Genomic DNA, 19,731 nt, shown 5'->3' with positions numbered 1-19,731 from the left:
GAGAGCTGAAGGCAGTGGAGGAGACCCTTCTTGCAGCAGGCAAACTTGGTCACCGGCTGTCATGGGGATGTGTTCATACAACATCACCATCGTAGCTCACCTCAGACATCAGTGGAGCACGGAGTTGGACAGCCTGAAAAGCATATCAAGCTGAATATTCTGTTGGGCCGAAAGACGTCTTCTATCCCTGACTGCTGTCCTCCTAAAAGGGTCCTCCAACCTTCAAGCAGGTTTCCTGAGTCGTCAAGATAAACAACCTGGAGAATGGAGCCTGAATCAAGGATTTTCTGGATGCTGGTAGCAAGATGGGGTTTGCCAGAGATCGATTTATTCGCTTCAGGCCAGAATTTTCAGGTCGAAGACTTTTTTTTTTCCCTTAACCCCAGGGACATGTCCCGGGGAGTAGACGCCTTTGCTCAACAGTGGAACTTCCAGTTAGCTTATGCGTTCCCTCCGATTCCGTTGTTGGCAAGGGCCCTTCAGAAGATCCGGGAAGATGGGGTACCAACCATCCTGGTGGCTCCAATGTGGCCCAAGAGGAGCTGGTTCAACTTTATCATCGATCTTCAGGTGAAACGATCCAATTCAGTTACCACTGGATACAGATCTTCTCTCGCAAGGACCTCTGCATCATCTGAATCCTCAAAAGCTGAAGTTGGCTACTGAGGCCCAGGTGTTACGTGCACAGGGGCTTTCTGATAATGTAATTGCTACCTTACAGATGTTCAGGAAACCAGTCGTCAATGCCATTTACAACAAAGTATGGAAAAAAAAATTCATCCTGGTGTATGCGTAATGCACCAGACCCATTCCACCCCCAACATATCACAAATATTGGATTTTTTACAGAAGGAGTTAGAACTAGGCCTCAAGCCTAGTACCTTTAAAGATTCAGGTCTCTGCCCTAAGCTCTGTATTTGACTAGGACTTAACCAACCACTGTTGGATTAAAAGGTTCATGTAGTCAGCCCTTATGTAGTGTCCTAGGAAAAACAGCCTGTTATCCCTTCATGGATCTAAATATAGTCCTCAAGGACCTCACACAACCCCCATTCGAACCTTTATCCTCCTGTACCCCTCACCTCCTTTCTTTAAAAGGTGTCTTCCTAGGGGAACTGCAGGCATTTTCAATAAAAGAACCCTATCTAATCAGAGACTATTGTTTAGTTCATCTTGATCTGTCCTTTTTGCCCAAAGTTGTGATTTGTGTCTGATTTTCATCGTTCACAGGACATCGTGCTCCCCTCCTTTTGCCAGAATCCATCAAATGCAAGGGAGGATGAATTTTATAAACTCGATGTTCGACGTACAACTTTGTTCTATCTAGAACAAACCAAATCATAGAGAGTTGACCAGAATCTGTTCGTTCATCAATCTGGTGGAAATAGGGGTAAGAAGGTGGTGTAGAGTACCATTGGAAATTGGATCAATCAAGAGGGCTATCTCTGAAGCATATTTAGCCCAGAACATGACACCCCCCCCCCCCCCTCCCCCAGGGGTTAAGGCTTATTCTACAAGATCTACCTCGACCTCCTTGGCTGAGAGCTGGCGCATCCACCAAGCAGATTTGCAGGGCTGCTACTTGGTCTTTGCTTCATACCTTTACCAGACAGTATAGATTGGACTTGTTATCCAATAGGGATTTAGCCTTCGGCCAAAAAGTTTTTCAGGCCATTGCCCCCCCCCCCCCCCCCCCCCAGTGCAGAATTGGTTGTTATTCCTCCTATTCTGTCGTGGAAGGTGACTAGAGAAAATAGAATTAGACTTGCTGGTAATTCGGTTTCTAGGAACCTTCCACCATAATTCCTGGGAGCCTAAAGGTAACCGGTGCTATGGTATTAGTTGTAAGTCACTGGCGAACAGGAGGTGGGGGGGGGCTTTTAACTTCTTGGTGCTTTCTGTCCCTCATTAGGGTGTGGAGACAACTGCCTATGCTGTTGTGGAAGGTTCCTAGAAACCAAATTACCAGTAAGTCTAATTCTGCGGTTTGTTTTTTTTCGGGCTGGAGGATGCATCCGTAAACGCATTGCCTGGTTTTGGATTGTATATAGCAGAGGTGTGGGATCTTCAGACAGATGGATGAGATTAGAAGTAGGTTTTTCGTAGCACTGCATAAATGAACAGAAGACTGTGTAACACATCCGTCTCCATCTCAGATTTGTATGCAGGTCTCCCAGATGCCTGACTAGACTTGCATTTACAAATACTATATAATACATACTACAGACAAGAGTATATACATTGACCTGTATCGCCCACCACCTTACTTCCCATTTCATAGGTCTGTCTGTGATCTCTATATTTAGTTCTTATTGTGCATTGTTCTCTGCTCAATTCATGGACAAGAGGCCGAACCTACTAGGTCGGTAAGAGCTAATGGATGCAAGAAAATTGGTATTAAAGGGAATCTGTCATTAGGTTTTTGCTACTCCGTATAAGAACAGCATAATGTATTGGCAGAGAACCTGATTCCAGCGATGTCGCTTTCTGCAGTTTTGATAAAATCACTTATTTTCTTCAGATCCAGCAGTTCCCTGAATGCTGAGCTCTTTATAACCCCGCCCACACCCTTGATTGGCAGTTTTTGGGTACACTTTGCATAGGCAGAAAACTGCCAATCATTGGTGGGGGCGTGGTTGGACTACATGGCAGCAGGCTTATTAGTCCTTTAGTGATGATCTCCTGCTGATAACACTGATTTTTACAAAAACTACAGCAAGTAAGTGACCTGCTGGAATCAGGGTCTCTGTTCCAAACTCATGCTACTTTGTTTAAAAAAAACAAAAACGCATGAATGACTTACGGACTTAAGAAAATGGACATATGAATCGCTATCACTAAACAGATATACAAATATATTCAGGATTGAGAGTCCTCAGTAGTTGATACCTTTTAATGGCTAACTGAAAAGATGGTAATACATTGCAAGCTTTCGAGACTACTCAGGTCTCTTCATCAGGCTAGACTAATACAAAATCTGAAGTCACATATTTATACACAATACAGCCTAGAAAAAATGCAATAGATAAGACAAGTGACGTGAAACAGAACTATCAATATGGGAGAGGGAGAAACATAAATATAAACATTGGACCAGTTTATAGATAAGGAGTCTGGATGTTTTATGGTCCTCTGATTGGGGTCTAGTTCTGTGTTGCCCCGCAAGGTTTTAAAAGGAAATTCCTTAATTGATGTAAAAAGACATAAATCCATGCGACACATTCATTCCAGCACTGAGAGTGTCAAAGTTCGTCATAAATTTGTACTCCCAAACTCGTCTCTCTCTGAGAATTGAAGTTACCTTTCAATACCAGTAATTTCATATCCACGCTGCTGTGATCAGGGATACAGAAATGTTTTGCCACAGGTAGATCCATTCTTTTTTCTCTTATTGTGTGACGATGAGCATTCATCCTTGTTCTAAGCTTTTGCCCTGTCTCCCCCACATACAGACCCCCAGTTGGACATTTAGTACAAATAATTAAGTATACCACATTAGATGTGATGCAGGTGAAAGCACCTGGGATCTTGTAGTCCTGATGTGAGTTGGGGATCTTTATCTTGTCCGTGGTCATTATAAATGGACAGGTTTTAAATTTTTTCTGGTTGCACGGAAAGGTTCCTGCAGCTGTTGGAGAGGACAGGGAGCTTCTGACAATGATGCTTCTTAAATTTGGGGGCTGCCTAAAACACAGCAGTGGGGGGTCTGGAAAAATGGATTTTAATCGGGCATCTTTTTGTAGTAAAGGTTGTAATTTCCGTGCAGCTCCCCTTAGCACCTCCAGATTTGGGTTGTAGGTGACTACTAGAGGCACTCGGTTATTTTCTTCTTTAGCTTTGTAATGTAGCAGGTGATTCCTTGACAATCTGGTGGCTCTTGTAATTTGGTTTTCAATTGTTCTTGGATGGTAACCCTGATTCAAAAAGGTCTTTTTGAGGCGACCAAGGTGTTTGTCTCTATCCATGGGGTTGGAACATATACGATTGTATCTGATGGCTTGGCTATAGATAATAGAGTTCTTTATGTGTTTTGGATGGAAACTGTCCCATTTAAGGTATGTTGGACGGTCGATTGGCTTCTGATACAGGGATGTCTCTATTTCATTGTTTTTTAGCTTAATGATGGTGTCCAAAAAATTAATCTCGGTACTGGAGTAGTTGAGTGTTAAATTGATGGTGGGATGAAATTGATTAAACTGTTCGTGGAACGTCTTTAGCTGTTGCTCAGACTCCATCCAGATGATTAAAATATCATCAATGAAGCGGTAGTAGGCCAGGGGCCTGATGGGGCATGAGGACAAAAAATCGCTTTCAAGCTTGGCCGTGAAAAGATTTGCATACTGTGGAGCCATTTTACTTCCCATAGCTGTGCCAGTCTCCTGTAGATAGATCCTGTTGTCAAATTCAAAGTAATTGTGGGTGAGGATGAATTTTATAAGTTTCACCACAGCATCAGTCCCTGTGTTTTCCATGAAGAATTTGCAGGCATGTAAACCATCTTGGTGTGGGATATTAGAGTACAAAGATTCCACATCCATGGTGGCCAGGATGGTTCCTTCTGGTAGAGGACCTATTGCTGCTAGTTTATTCAATAGGTCAGTTGTGTCCTGAATGTAGCTGGATGTATCCTTCACCAGTGGTTTAAGAATACCCTCTACCCATCCAGATACCTGCTCAGTGAGGGTGCCCACACATGAAATAATTGGTCTTCCTGGATTTCCAGATTTGTGGATTTTGGGAAGCATGTAGAATGTCCCTTTGGAGTCTCTGGTATCAGGTCATCGCCAGCTCTTATGGACTGGTCAGGCAGACAAGAAACCAACTTGTTTAGTTCCTTGTAATAGTCCTGTGTAGGATCCGACTCCAATTTTCTATAGTAGAATGTGTCCATAAGTTGCCTGTTTGCTTCCTTCATGTAGTCTGACGTATTCATCATGACTATTGCACCTCCCTTGTCAGCAGGTGTAATGATGATTTCTTTGTTGGTTTTTAAAGACTGTATGGCCTTTCTCTCCTGGGCACTGATGTTGGATGCTTGTCTCCTGTTAGTGTCTATGATTGTGGATTTTATCAAATGTCTGAAGGAGTCTATATATTTATCCAAATGAGGGTTGCGTCCAGGTGGAGGTGTCCAGTCTGACCTTTTCCTAGTTGTTACGATCCCTTTTCCTTCGGTCTGAGTGTTTTCTGAATCTTCTGTATCATTGAAATATTCCCTCAGGCGCAGTCTCCTGAAATACTGTTCCATATCACTGCAGAGTTCAGTTTTATCTAGGGCCTTAGTGGGACAAAATGAGTCCTCTAGAAAGCACGGCCAGTTCCACTTTGTTGGGTTTATAATCTGAGAGATTGATGACACAGATGCTTTTGTGTCTGGAATGGAGTGGTTGTCCAAGTTGTCAGGTTTTGGATTTGTTTTGTATCTGTTTGTATAGAGTCCTGAATTGAGACGCAGTCTGTGTAGTTTCTTTTCCTTGTTATAAACCAGAAAGGTCCGTAGTTTGTTGTAGTATTGTTGTAATTTTTGCTCTGTGCTTTCTGTAAGTGTTTTCCTCAGAGTTTCAAATTGCCCCTGGACTTTACTCCTTATGCTGTAGCAGACATGTAAAAGGTGGTTCCTTAGTCTCTCAGAAGTCCAAAATGTAAAACCTGTCCATTTATAATGACCACGGATAAGATAAAGATCCCCAACTCACATCAGGACTACAAGATCCCAGGTGCTTTCACCTGCATTACATCTAATGTGGTATACTTTATTATTTGTACTAAATGTCCAACTGGGGGTCTGTATGTGGGGGAGACAGGGCAAAAGCTTAGAACAAGGATGAATGCTCATCGTCACACAATAAGAGAAAAAAGAATGGATCTACCTGTGGCAAAACATTTCTGTATCCCTGATCACAGCAGCATGGATATGAAATTACTGGTATTGAAAGGTAACTTCACATCTCAGAGAGAGAGACGAGTTTGGGAGTACAAATTTATGACGAACTTTGACACTCTCAGTGCTGGAATGAATGTGTCGCATGGATTTATGTCTTTTTACATCAATTAAGGAATTTCCTTTTAAAACCTTGCGGGGCAACACAGAACTAGACCCCAATCAGAGGACCATAAAACATCCAGACTCCTTATCTATGAACTGGTCCAATGTTTATATTTATGTTTCTCCCTCTCCCATATTGATAGTTCTGTTTCACGTCACTTGTCTTATCTATTGCATTTTTTCTAGGCTGTATTGTGCATAAATATGTGACTTCAGATTTTGTATTAGTCTAGCCTGATGAAGAGACCTGAGTATTCTCGAAAGCTTGCAATGTGTTCCCATCTTTTCATTTAGCCATTAAAAGGTATCAACTACTGAGGACTCTCAATCCTGAATATTTTTCTATCCACTGGCTAACACGGTACAAAGATATACATCTTTCCTGTATCTAAACAGATATACAGAGGTTTTTTTTTTTTTACAAAAAATTACATAAGCTTAGAGGCAACCAAGTTAGTACATTAAAAGATAATAGAGCAACGTTTTTAAGTAGCCCCTGGTGTCAGTATAAGGCTGTGTGCAAACGTTGCATTTTTTGCTTTTCGCAGCATTTTTCCGCTGCGAAAACGCAAAAAACCGCATCCCATGCAATCCTATGGGAAAAATCCGCAGCATGCCCATTCTTTTTGTGGAATCGTGACGACTCCGCCCACATAGGAATGCATTGATCCGCTTACTTTCCGCATGTGGCTGTGCACACCATGCGTAAAGTAAGCGGATCATGTGCAGATGGTACCCAGGGGATGGAGGAGAGGAGACTGTCCTCCGGGCTGTGGGTACCATATCCCTGTAAAAAATAGAATAAAAATAAAGTGATATACTCACCCTCCAGCGGCCACCAAAGTCCTTCCCGCCTCTCACCATGCTCCCGGCATCTTCCGGTCCCAGTAATGCTTTGCGCGAATGACTGCGACAACGTCGTGCTGTCGCGAGCGTGACGTCGTCGCAGGTCCTTCGCACAAAGTATTACTGGGACCGGAAGATGCCGGGAGTGCCGCAGAGCAGATCGGGGGCCATCGGAAGGTGAGAGTAACAATGTTTTTTATTTATTTTTAATATTTTAACATCCTACCTATCACATTCTGAGCGATGCTAATCACTTGGAACGCGCAAGCATTCCGCAACCGAAAAACGCTTGCAAAACACTTGTTTTCCGCGGGAAAAGCGCATGCGAATCTGCATGCATTTTACCCACGGCGGGTGTGTGGAAATGTTGTGGAAATTTCCGCAGCATTTCTGCAATGTGTATACATAACCTAATGGGCAGTGGACTGAGATTGGAATGATGACTTTCTTTTAAATCTCTCCACTTGTGAATCCTACCTATTGGTACTACTGTTTCATATTTACTAACCTTGTACCTTCTTAAAATTTATTACATGGTTTCATGTTGTTTTTTTTTTTTTTTTTTTTGTAATCTGCATTAAGAAATGTGCCAGTCTTGCCTTCCATTTCATTTGATGTTCCCTTTCCCATAAATAAATTTCCCAGGGCAAAAAAAACAACTTCTTGATTGTCCTCTTTTGTTTTTACACAGCAGCAGATATTAAAATTTACAAGGCCAAATACAAAGAGCTGCAATGTATCTGTATAAGTTGGATGCCTTATTTTTGATCCTTACTGGGGATCCAATTTCCTTTTTTTCCCCTCCATACATTGATCCAATCTATGGGGCAAAAAGGCAGATCTGAGTAGTCTAGAGTGCTGTCAGGCGGTGTTCACATGACCATATTATCGGCCGGAGTGCTGTCTGTGGAAAAACTAAGCGGCCCTCCCATTTTATGAGGGACTTGTGCCAGCCCTGCACTTATATGGACAGCTTTTTTTTCCTGAATGGCTGCCAAGACCCTTACTGCTCTCCCTGGCCCTGCTCTCCCTGGCCCTGCTCTCCCTGGCCCTGCTCTCCCTGGCCCTGCTCTCCCTGGCCCTGCTCTCCCTGGCCCTGCTCTCCCTGGCCCTGCTCTCCCTGGCCCTGCTCTCCCTGGCCCCCTGCCTCACTATTCCTCACTGAAGAACAACGTACCCAAATGTACGACAGACCTTGGATTGGCGGAAACTATGACTTGTATGTGATTAGATTCTTATTCTCCATATCTCTAAAAAGAGAGAAACCATTTCAAAAGCAATATAAAAAAATTAAATTAAGATTGAAATAACGTTAATGGCCACATACTGAACTAATGTAAATAGTACCCATCATTTATGGTAAAAATGCAGAATATGGGAAATATTTCACATGATCAATATTATCAACTGCTTGTAAATATGGATTGGGAGGTACATGTAGTTTAGTAATGGAAACCAGTGGAGCCTGAAATACCACTCACATAGGCACATGTGCATTTGCCCAGCAGTATTTAGCAGCTCGTATTGATCATGTCCCCAAGGTCAGCAGTTGATGTGATCAGCACAGCTAATTCACCCAGACGTGTCGGCCATGATTACATCTGCGTGCGAGGAATGGCCTGTACCTGTGATTTTCTGTTATTAGTAGACTAAGGCTATGTTCACATGGAATTTTTTTTTTTCTCTACGTATTCTGCACCAAAGCGTAATTTGCAAACATGATCGTGGTAGGTCTGAGGATTGGACCATTCGTCTAGTGTCCAGAGCAGATGCGAGGAGAGTCTCCCACTATGCAGGTCAATGGGCAGTAATTTTTATTTCTGTAGCGCCAGCATATTCCACAGCATTTTACATTAGATGGGACATATACAGACAAAAAATACATTACAGGAAATGGGGGAGACACGAAAGGTGAATGGTAAAAATGCTGTATTGTATTGTCCGGCCATCAGTTTAATAAATAGGGTATTCAGTAGTGATGAGCCGACATGCTGGGATAAGGTGTTATCTGAGCATGTTTGGGTGTAACCGAGTGACTTCTGCATGCTTGAGTAGTATGTTCAAGTCCCCGCGGCTAACAAGGAATCCACGCCTGTGTTGCAGGTCTCGATCAGGTGTGAGACATGTAGGCACGGGGACGCGAACATATTTTCAAACATGCCAAAGGCACACTGTTTACACCGGAGCATGCTCCGATAACAGCTTTTCCGAGCATGTTCATTCATCCTTGGTATTCACATAACGTTGCATGAAAGTCAGTGGAGGGTGTGTCCACAGATGCTACAAGGGTCCTGATTTTGAAGAAGGTTTTATATGGGTAAAACTGGGATAATTAGATAAGTGAGGCGAGGCGTTGGGCCAGTAAAAAAAAAAAAAATCGTTTTTAGGGTATGCTTAAAACTGAGTATTTGGGATAATTTGAATTGTCCTGGGTAATGCATTCCAAGGCATTGGTGCAGCACATGAGAAGTCTTGGATATTGGAGTGGGATTATTCAGGTTGTTAGTCTTAGGTCATTAGCAGAACGAAGAGCATGAGTAGGGTGCTAGACTGAGACAATGGAGGATTTAAGGTGGTGCAGAATTGTGGAGCGCTTTGTAGGTGAGAGAGAGTAGTTTTATATTGACATCTGTAGCTGATGGGTTACCAGTGCAATGACTGGAACAGGGTAGAGGCATCGGTGTAACTGTTTGTGAAGAATATGATCCTGGCTGCTGCTTTCAGGACAGATTGGAGAGGGGAGAGTTTAGTCTACTCTCTATTAGTAGAGAGTTGCAGTAGTCCAGACGAGAATGAAAAAGAGCAACAGTAAGGCTATGTGCACACGTCCGGAATTCCCATGGATTTGATGCGTTACCGCGCTTTTCGCTGCAAAAAAAACGCATAAAATAAGCAACCCATTGAATTCAATGGCATTCCGCACATGCTGTGCTAATGCTGCTTTTTTTCCGCGGCAAAATCGCATCGCAGAAAAATGCACAGCATTCTCATTCTTTTTACGGAATCGTGGGAATTCTGCACACATAGGAATGCATTGTTCAGCTTACTTTCCGCACGTGGCTATGCCCACCAGCAGCGATGCTACAGATCGCTTGGAAAACGCTAGTTTTCTGCAAGCTAATTACGCTTGCAAAACGCTAGTTTATCGTGGGAAGTATGCATGCGGAATTCTAGCGTATTTCCCGCGGCAGGGAGTTGCAGAATTCCGGACGTGTGCACATAGCCTAAGAGTTTTTTCAGAGTGAAAAGTGAGAAAAGGTTGAATTCTGGAGATGTTTTTGAGGTGCAAGTGGCGAGCCAGTGATCGGATGTGGGAGTGAAGGAAAAATCTGAGTCAAATATAACCCCAAAACACCGAGCATGATACAGGTGAGGAATGGTGGAGCCACAGATGGAAATGGCAATATTGGGCATAGGTTAGTGGAGGGAGGAAACACAAGGAGATCAGATTTTGACAGATTCAGTTTTAGATAGAGGGAGGATATAATTGGTTACCATGCAAGGCTTTTTTTCACAGGCTACTGCAAGGAAAACGAACTTTGGCCGCTACTAATTACTTGAGGGGGACATCCATGATTAATTGTTGTAGGAGAAGCGATTATCCAAAATGCATCGGGTTTTTAAAAGTATGGTTATCAGGATAATTGCAGAAGGAGCAATATAGCTTGTAGACTATGCCATAAGGTATAGCGTATACGGATCCTACTAATGGTACATGCATGTTTCTGAAGAATATGGTCTGGAAATACACCGCAGTCACAATAAGGCAGAGAAAACAATGATCATAAAGCCTAAATATTTTCAAAAATGCAATATTTTATTAAGGTACAAAATACAGGTAGAGGAATGTGGAATGCACAAACATGAAGGAAAAGAGGACGCACAGGCCAGGAGTATAAAGAGATGTAGATTATATCAGATCATCAAAATGGTAATCAATGTAATTGTAAATATCAATGTGACACATAGTCGGGTATCCGGCACTTTAAACCTAGTGGACTGGTGTCGGAAAATAAGTAACAGCCAGAAATGTGTAGGTCGGTGGTATACCACATTATATAAAGACACTTCCAGGTACATAATGTAAGACCTGAATATGACACCAATGTGTGCAGGGGCTCCTGTGATTGCTTGTGCGTCCACCCCGACGCACGTTTCGTACCAGCCTTCGTTGGCCCCCTGATAATATTTGGGACGTTATAATTGTTGTTTTCTCTCCCTTATGTATTACCCTGAAAATATGTCCTCATGTATTATATTCCTTCCACAATAATCAGCATGTTGTAGCTGATAAAATATTATTGGTTTATTTCTCATACACTTGATGCTAGAAATGCTTTTTCTCTCCATGAGTAATTTGTTACACACAGCGGTCAGTGGAGAGGTCCTCAGAATTCTCGTTCTTTTCTCCATTGACTACAGTTTGTTTTTAGGGTCCCTTTGGTGGGATCTACATCTCCTACACTTTATGGCCTTTCCTGTTGCCTAGATTGGAGTACTCCTTTTAATTTCTTCTCACGCTGCACTTCACTCTTATGTTGCTGACAGTGTTATTTCACACACACCACTGTCAAATATGCACAGATTGCGATACAGGCTCAGGAGCTGAACGTGCTTTATCTGAAGTGGGTGCTTCGATGGGTACAGGCACTAATAATAACCATTTAGTATCAAAGGTGGCTGTGGGTCTGCGTACGGACCGCAATGCCCAGTCTGGCCGCTGGTTTCCCAACTTGACCTTACAGCCTCATACGTGTCTGCTGTTGGATTGGTCAGTCTACAGACCATGGAATATGCTTGTGTGAACGAGGCCTAAGACTGATTTTCTGCAGTGTTGTTTTTTTTTTTTTTCTCTCAGTGTAGTTGTACCACAGAAGCCTAATGTTTTTACATGTTTTGGGAGATTAATAACGTTGATTAACATTTCATGGAATAAACATCGGTAATCAGGTCCAGATCTCTGACAGACGCAGTACGATTCCTCCCTCGCTCACAGCTGCTCCTGGCATTCCTGCATATTGGAAGGATCCGATTTTTTTTTTTTTTTTTTCCGTACATGGTTAAATCTTCACATTTTTCTGTCATGTTTCTATGTCGAACTGGGGTGCCAAGGGCCCACCAGTAACATGGACTTTGGGGGCCCACTTTTCACCTGCATACAAATATTACACTCCCCTCATTCACAAATTTTCCTATATCTCTATATAATAAACTGGGTAGTTTGGTTAATGAATTATGTCTCCACAGGGGCCCACCAGGGAATTCCCCTGTTCCCCTATGGGCCAGTCCGAGCCTGATTGCTGTACTAGTTTACACTAGGTAATACAGGTTGATCAGACCATGGCCCAGAGATTTTTTTATTTTTATTTATTTTTATTTCCCTCTGGGACATAGAAGTAGCTTTGTATTTCTGGTTACTTTGACATGAGGATTTTATATTTTTGGTTTTGGGTACTTTTTCTAACATTTCTTTTGAGTCTTTTTCTATTTTATTTTTGTCTGTTCGCATTAAAAAGCTAGTTTCAGAAACTGGCTTTTTTTTCCCCTACCTTATATGTACCAAAACCAGTTTGAGCAGTCACGATATAAGAACTGAGAAGGCACTTGGACCTTCAAATCTGGGACTTGAAAGTGACCAAACATTTCATACTTGGGGTATGTGCACATGGCAACTTTTTTTTTTTTTTTTTTTTGCTTTTTTCAGCTCTAAAAAAAAATGCCAAAAAATGAATATGTATGCATAGCAGGTCACTTTGATATTGCGGTGCACATGTTCAGTCTTTTGCAACTTCTTTTTGAACCTCTTTCGATTTTGGAAAGAAGTGACCGTTTCACCACAAAGAGACATCAAAAAAGACACTTTAGAAAATATACCAACTACATTTTTCTTGTGTTGCCTACCTCAAACAACCTGAATACGTTGCCATCTAAAAGTGCCAACAGTCTTCTAGTAGTCTCCCTACTTGGTGACCTCCCACTGCCTTCTCTCCTTGGATCAATGTTCTGTTCCTCCCTTTTAAACTCACCAACTTCAATAAGTGACCACAGACTGCAGGATTTAAGGCAGGGCTTTCAATGTCCTCAAAGATTGCTACCAATGTGCCCAAGAATTAGAAATGCTGACCTGAATTTGTGACTACTGTTCAGGGCTGTGGAGTTGGTGTCATGGAAATTGAGGAATCGGAGGTTTGGCTTACCGACTCCACAGCCGGAGCCCGTTTTGGTGGAGTCAGAGGTTTGGCTTACCGACTCCACAGCCGGAGCCCGTTTTGGTGTTTAGTCAGAGGTTTGGCTTACCGACTCCACAGCCGGAGCCCGTTTTGGTGGAGTCAGAGGTTTGGCTTACCGACTCCACAGCCGGAGCCCGTTTTGGTGGAGTCAGAGGTTTGGCTTACCGACTCCACAGCCCTGCTGCTGTTATCCACTGCTTAGTGACTGCTATAGGAATAGCAGATGCAATGCATGCTATGCACGTCTGCTAGACCCGTCCTGTTTTAGGCAGTAGATCAGCCGCAGGGACTCGAACATAGTATTCGACCACTCCGAAAATACTCTATTAGCACACCTTATCAGAGCAAGCTTGCTCATCGCTAGAAATAGTGCGTGGATGGATCGTGTCAATCATCCCTATACATAATTCACATCTGTGGATGACTTGTCATGCGCTCTACAGTCGCACAACCAAGACAAGTGACAATATGAGAAGACTCATTCCCCAGTACATCCTGAAAGTGCACCTAATCCCGCGGTACTAGGGTTAACACTTTGGGCATCATTACTGTACATCATGCCGTGACTGTACACTTGTAAGCATTCCTGACAAATATAGCCTAAAAATACCGCCTCTCTATAACCACTGCATTAGCTTTGCTTTCAGAAGGCAGAATTGTGAATAATTGAGAAAGCTTGAAATCCCCTTAACAGGAAGCTATCAGGTTCCTAAAGTGTAGCCTTCTTCCCGGGGACGGTGGATCTCCGTCTGTTACAGATGCTAGCACATCAGGGAATTAAAGATTTATTCTAACTTAAGCTTCAGCTTGGAAAAGGGAAAACCTAATGAGTCAGTATAACTTGCTCTAAAGCTTTGGATTCTTCTATGATTGGGAGTCCAGTGGGCGGTCTTACTTTAATGGGTTGTTCACATCTCATCCAGTCACTGCATTTATGGGAGAGGTGATACCTTACTGGGGGGTCAGATAAATGGGCTACTCATTGCTCTGAAATGTCATGTTATAATGGATTTGGTGGCTTTGTCCTACATTTGTTGTCCTGTTTTCTGGGCCACTGGGGGTTTCCAGGTGCTCTTCAGTTAGCCTCTATTTTGTGGATGGCTGATAACTTGATAAGATGGGGAGTGACCCTTCAACGATTGACAACTACCTCAGTAATCATATTTGAACAGTGAAGCCTGTCAATCACCGATTAGAACAGCCCACTGGACTCCCAAGCATGGAAAGAGGTTTTAAAGAAATAGTTATAATGAATATGCCCGCATAAAACTATTTAGCAATCTCTATTTAGCTCCTCCTGCTTTATAACATACTGCCTGTAGATTTCAGCATGACTGGGTCCTTTTTAAGTAGAGGCATATTGATAATTGCAGGAAGATTAAATGCTTTCCCGATATAATGTATTGGTACGTCCACTGTCATTTTTTTTTTTTTCATTGATGCAGGCTCAGTAGCTGAACCCGCATCATTGCCGACAGACGATAGCTGTTACACAGATTAATGTGCCTCTAACAGTAGCAAGCGGAGTCTAAGTGATCGGGTTATTTCAAGTTCAAAATTGGAATCTTGTCCCCTATTAAAAATAAGTAATAAAAATAAACACATTTGGTATTGCTGTATATTAAATAAATTTACCTGCTCGGTAAACTCCGTAAGTAGGGGGGAAATAAAATTGAAATGCCAGATTTATGGTTTTTGTCACCACCAACATAAAAAAAAAATCATAATGTCGTTCGTACCCAAAGATGATATCAATAAATAAAGAAAAAGCCATCATACTCCTCCAGCTTGCGGCACAAGTACATTTTTTTTAAATGGAATTTTCAAAATAATACTAAAAATAATAAACCCCAAAAAACAATTAAGGAATTGCATTTTTGACGCACTTGAAGTTTTTTTTTTTTCTATTAATTTGCTGAATGGCAGGCGTTTTACCAATAAATATCTCATACAGCTATGTGGATGGAAAAAATAAAGTTACAGCTCTTTAAAGATAATGATAAAAATATGAAATATTGCCATGTTGGGAAGGGGATACACAATAATACATTTTCAAGCAGTAGCAGAACCGGTTCCCAGAAGAATGGACCAGATCCAAATCCAGCACATTAAAACTTGCCTTTTATTTTAATCTATTTGAAAGCTGGACTGGAAGCTGTTAATTTATCGTTCTTCTGTTGCTTAACTGCTGAGGTCTATGATTGGCTGCAGCGGTAAGAGCACTGTTCCTCTGATGTAGGACTGCTCTTTGGCACAGACCACTAGGCAGCCTGAATTCATAGGAGTGGTAACAGATGAGTACACCTCAGTTTATGCCTTTCACCTTTATGCATGGGGTCATCATGGAACTGTAGTCTAAAGCTTATTAAGGAGCAGCTGCTGACGTGTATTCATGTTGGTGTACTTTTACCTCCAACTACATTCACTCATTCTGATTTATTTGTATTATATGGAATATCTTCTATTAGGGATAACATCCTTAGTTATTTTTAGCTTTAGACAGATATTGATCACCTTCCCTTAGGAGGGGTCATCAGTATCGGATCAGTAGGGGTCTTGCGCCTGTTCACTTGAATAGGAGCTGAGCTGCAGTACCTGAGAACGGCCACTATATAGTGTAAGAAGCAGTGGGGGTCTGTCTCTGTACACTGTGTACTTCTGACGGCTGGTATTTCTTCTAACTCTTTCTATTCTTTCTTTTTCCTCCCTGGCTTTCCTTTCTCCCCCCCCCCTCCCCTTCGGCTTCCCTCAATGTTCTGTATAATTTAATAAAATGTATTCGTACTCCTGGGCTAGTGCCAACGTTCCACTCTGAGCTCTATGTTCTAATGGTCTTGTGCCATACTGTCACCAATTTTTTTTTTTTTTTTTTTTTCTACCCCATCTGAGAGCAGCATGATGGATTGGTAGATTCCAGCATTGTCACTTGGCTGCTTGTCTGTCACTTAGCTGCTTGCTGTAGCTTTGATAAAATTCAGTTCTCAGCTGCTCTGTATAAACACGCCCACAGCTTTCTTTGGCCAGTTTCTGCCTATACACTGTGTGCAATCAGCTGTAGGGCGGGGTTATGCAGAGCTTATGAATATGGTGGACTACTTGGCAGCAGGTTAAGGCTGTGTGCACACGATGCAGATCTGCATCGGTTCTGCAGCGGATTTTACCGCGCAGAAACGTTGCATATCCGCATTGTGATGTACAGTAGCCTTAAAATCAATGGAAAAAAAAACTGCTGTGAAGACGCTGCGGATTTTTCCGCGGTACAAAATCCGCAGCATGTTACTTCTTTTGTGTGGTTTTCCATCTCCCCTGTCACCAAATCCGCAGGGGAAAACCGCAAGAAAACCGCATAAAAATGGAAGAAATCCGCAGGAAAAATGCAGGTCATTTGACCAGCTGATTTCTTCCATTCTGCGTGGAAAAATCCGCAGGGCCAAAAAGCACTCGGCCTTCGTCTTCCAGTGATAATCTCCTGCTGATAAGAGTGATTTTATCAAAACTACAGCAAGTAGCTCAGTAAGTGACACATCACTGGAATCAGGGTCTCTGCCCCTACATCATTGTCCTCTCAAATTAGGAGTCAAAAACCTGGTGGCAGATTCCCCTTTAATGGTAACTTTGTATAATTTAGGTTTTTTTCAGTTTCATCATTTTAATAAGTGTACTATCGATTGACTGATCATCCGCAATAATGAAAAAACACTACAGCGATTTGCCCAGCGGTTATATTAGTAAATTTTAACAACTGTTGCCGTATTTAAATGACTGGCACTTAATGTTACTATTTTCCCAGCCGAGGCGTGCCGTTGTTTTTGTGTTCCCTTCCATCTGCTCAGACACTGCTTCTCTGTATGCGGTGAACATGGCAGACTTCCCAGCAGCATGAATAATTGGTGACATGTAATATAGCATCCGTGTGTTACACTATACATGAAGCGTTTAAGACACCTGCTTCACCAGGTCCTTTCTGCTTTAAGATGTCATTAAGTCCTCAAGATATTTGGAATGGAGGCTGCTAAATGTGCAATGCATAAAGCAGAGTCATATTAACACGGGAATATCTGGTTGTTTTGGTAGTGGATGTAATGTAACTGAAAATTGTTGACATGCAGCCAATTTCTTATTGATACAATACATTGTGACATTCATGTTGAATTTTGTCCTCATAATTTATTTCTAGCCTTCAGGGGTTATTAAAAATAAATAAATAAATAAATACAAAAAGAAAAAGAAAAGCGATTCTGTATGCCTGGGTTAGGGGTTACCTTGCTGATCTCTGGGGGTCTCCGTGATCCGGTGGTCCTCATGTTCTGTTTCCACTCCATGAATTGTCTATAGGAGTGCTCGATAAAGCCAAGGACATTTCTCCAGGATTCCCAGAGATGAGTAACATTTATGGTTATAAAGGGCTGTGCACACAACTGATTTTCTTGTATTAGTGCTATCAGTGATTTTCATGGTTAGCACTTGTGATATGTAATTATATTCTACAGGCCTGTGCTTATCTCCACTTTTTTTTTTTTTTTCTTTTTGGAAAAATCTGATGTCTTCAGTTTTGATCAGAGGGGTTAGATCAAAATGTAATGCAAGTGTATGGGTTTGTGAAAAATCTAATTTCAGAGTGTGATCCAATTTTCACGGACTGACAAGGTTGTTGAGAAACTTTTTTTTTTTTTTTCCTCACGTACGAGAAAAAAGGATGCGACTCAGAGCAAAGTCTGACCAGTATAACCTGTTGTGTGAACGTACCCTAAGGCTACAGTCTATTGGCTGTATACCTCGAACGAGGATCGCATCGCCATGCTCAGACTGTGACCGGCCCTAGCGTGACAGCATGTATTTTTGTGCCGATGTCCTGCTCGGGTCGAGAGACGCCAGCCAGTCCGAGCGTTGCGATGTGATCATTGCTGAGCTTAGGGCAGAGTCAGGCAGTCGTGTAACTCGGATGAGGATCGCATCGCCATGCTCAGACTGTGACCGGCCCTAGCGTGACAGCATGTATTTTTGTGCCGATGTCTTGCTTGGGTCGAGAGAGACGCCAGCCAATCCGAGCGTTGCGATGCGCTCATTGCTGAGCTTAGGGCAGAGTCAGGCAGTCGTGTAACTCTGATGAGGATCGCATCGCCATGCTCGGACTGGCCGGCCCTTGCGTGACAGGGTGTATTTTTTTGCCGATGTCTTGCTCAGGTCGAGAGAGACGCCAGCCAGTCCGAGCGTTGCGATGCGCTCATTGCTGAGCTTAGGGCAGAGTCAGGCAGTCGTGTAACTCTGATGAGGATCGCATCGCCATGCTCGGACTGGCCGGCCCTTGCGTGACAGGGTGTATTTTTGTGCCGATGTCTTGCTCAGGTCGAGAGAGACGCCAGCCAGTCCGAGCGTTGCGATGCGCTCATTGCTGAGCTTAGGGCAGAGTCAGGCAGTCGTGTAACTCTGATGAGGATCGCATCGCCATGCTCGGACTGGCCGGCCCTTGCGTGACAGGGTGTATTTTTGTGCCGATGTCTTGCTCAGGTCGAGAGAGACGCCAGCCAGTCCGAGCGTTGCGATGCGCTCATTGCTGAGCTTAGGGCAGAGTCAGGCAGTCGTGTAACTCGGATGAGGATCGCATCGCCATGCTCGGACTGGCCGGCCCTTGCGTGACAGGGTGTATTGCTGCGCAGACGTCACACTTGGGTCAAGAGAGCCGCCAGCCAGTCCGAGCATTGCGATGCGATCCTTGTCTGAGTTAAACGGCTGTCTGAATAACTGTGATAATTTAGCCAAGCTCCCAATCAACAGTCTATATGTATGTGAATAAAGTGTCCTAATTATGCCCAAGCAGCAAATTTTGAGAAGCACTGGGCTGTTCGTTTTCAACATGCCTGATCTTTTGTTCTCGTAGGTGATTGCCATCAGAGGCTACTTTTTATTGAAAATCCACGCATGTTCTGCTGAGTTGTGCATGCATGTGTATGGCTTGGGTAAGGGAGGGATTGGATGACCTTTGTAAGCATTCATGGTTTTTAAAATATATTAAAGGGGTGTTTTTTTTTTTTTTAAATACTGCATTCTCTAGTGTAGAAAATAAAAACAGACCCTCTTCTGCAGCATTGGGGCATTGTTCTTGTGTTTTTAGTACCCGGCCTTCCGGCACTTGCAGAACGTTATGTCCCGTGAGCACAGCCGCCAGTCTCAGACAACCAAGGGAGCGTTGTGTGAGCGTTGCAGCCGTATAGCACCCACTGATTGGCAGCAGCGCTCACGGGTCATAACAATGTTGCGGAACGGCGCTGGTTTGGGTGGTGAGAATCTTATTTTTTACACCTATTTAGTAGGGCTTGTCCGAGTGGTGGACAATCCCTTTAAGGAACATATAAAAGATATATTGCTGCGGTTCTCCCACAGGCTTGCCCGAGGTTTCCAGGGATGGGCCGATTCGCTGCTCCTTGTGCATGAAGTAGACATCCGATGTGCGTCATCAGTGTGCACAGCACAATAAGTTACACATTGATGCCTCCGTGTATGACGATCACATCTCTCGTCCCGGTGACAGCTGCGCTGTTAGGGTAAAATGCATTTTTTTTTTCTTGGGTTTTTACCATTAAGATTTCCTTTCAGGCATCACATCAGCGA

At 43.0% G+C, this 19,731-nt stretch overlaps 1 protein-coding gene across 3 annotated transcripts in view; it reads left to right on the top strand.

The window, feature by feature from the left end:
• Positions 1–19,731, top strand: part of SCAI (suppressor of cancer cell invasion) — a 175,882-nt gene that overhangs the window by 20,078 nt on the left and 136,073 nt on the right. Inside the window, exon 1 of one of the 3 annotated variants that reach the window (XM_073590732.1) lies at positions 19,646–19,664. The exons of the other annotated variants lie outside the window; for them this stretch is intronic. The gene's annotated coding sequence lies outside the window, so the exon portion shown is untranslated. Of the gene's footprint in view, positions 1–19,645; positions 19,665–19,731 lie in introns of those variants that run through there. 3 annotated transcript variants of the gene reach the window in all.

This window comes from Dendrobates tinctorius, unplaced genomic scaffold (assembly GCF_039654945.1).
Source record: "Dendrobates tinctorius isolate UK_male_01 unplaced genomic scaffold, ASM3965494v1 ptg000120l, whole genome shotgun sequence".
NCBI lineage: Eukaryota > Metazoa > Chordata > Amphibia > Anura > Dendrobatidae > Dendrobates > Dendrobates tinctorius.
The sequence above is the reverse complement of the archived record's forward strand: the minus strand, read 5'-3'. Positions and strand labels throughout refer to the sequence as shown.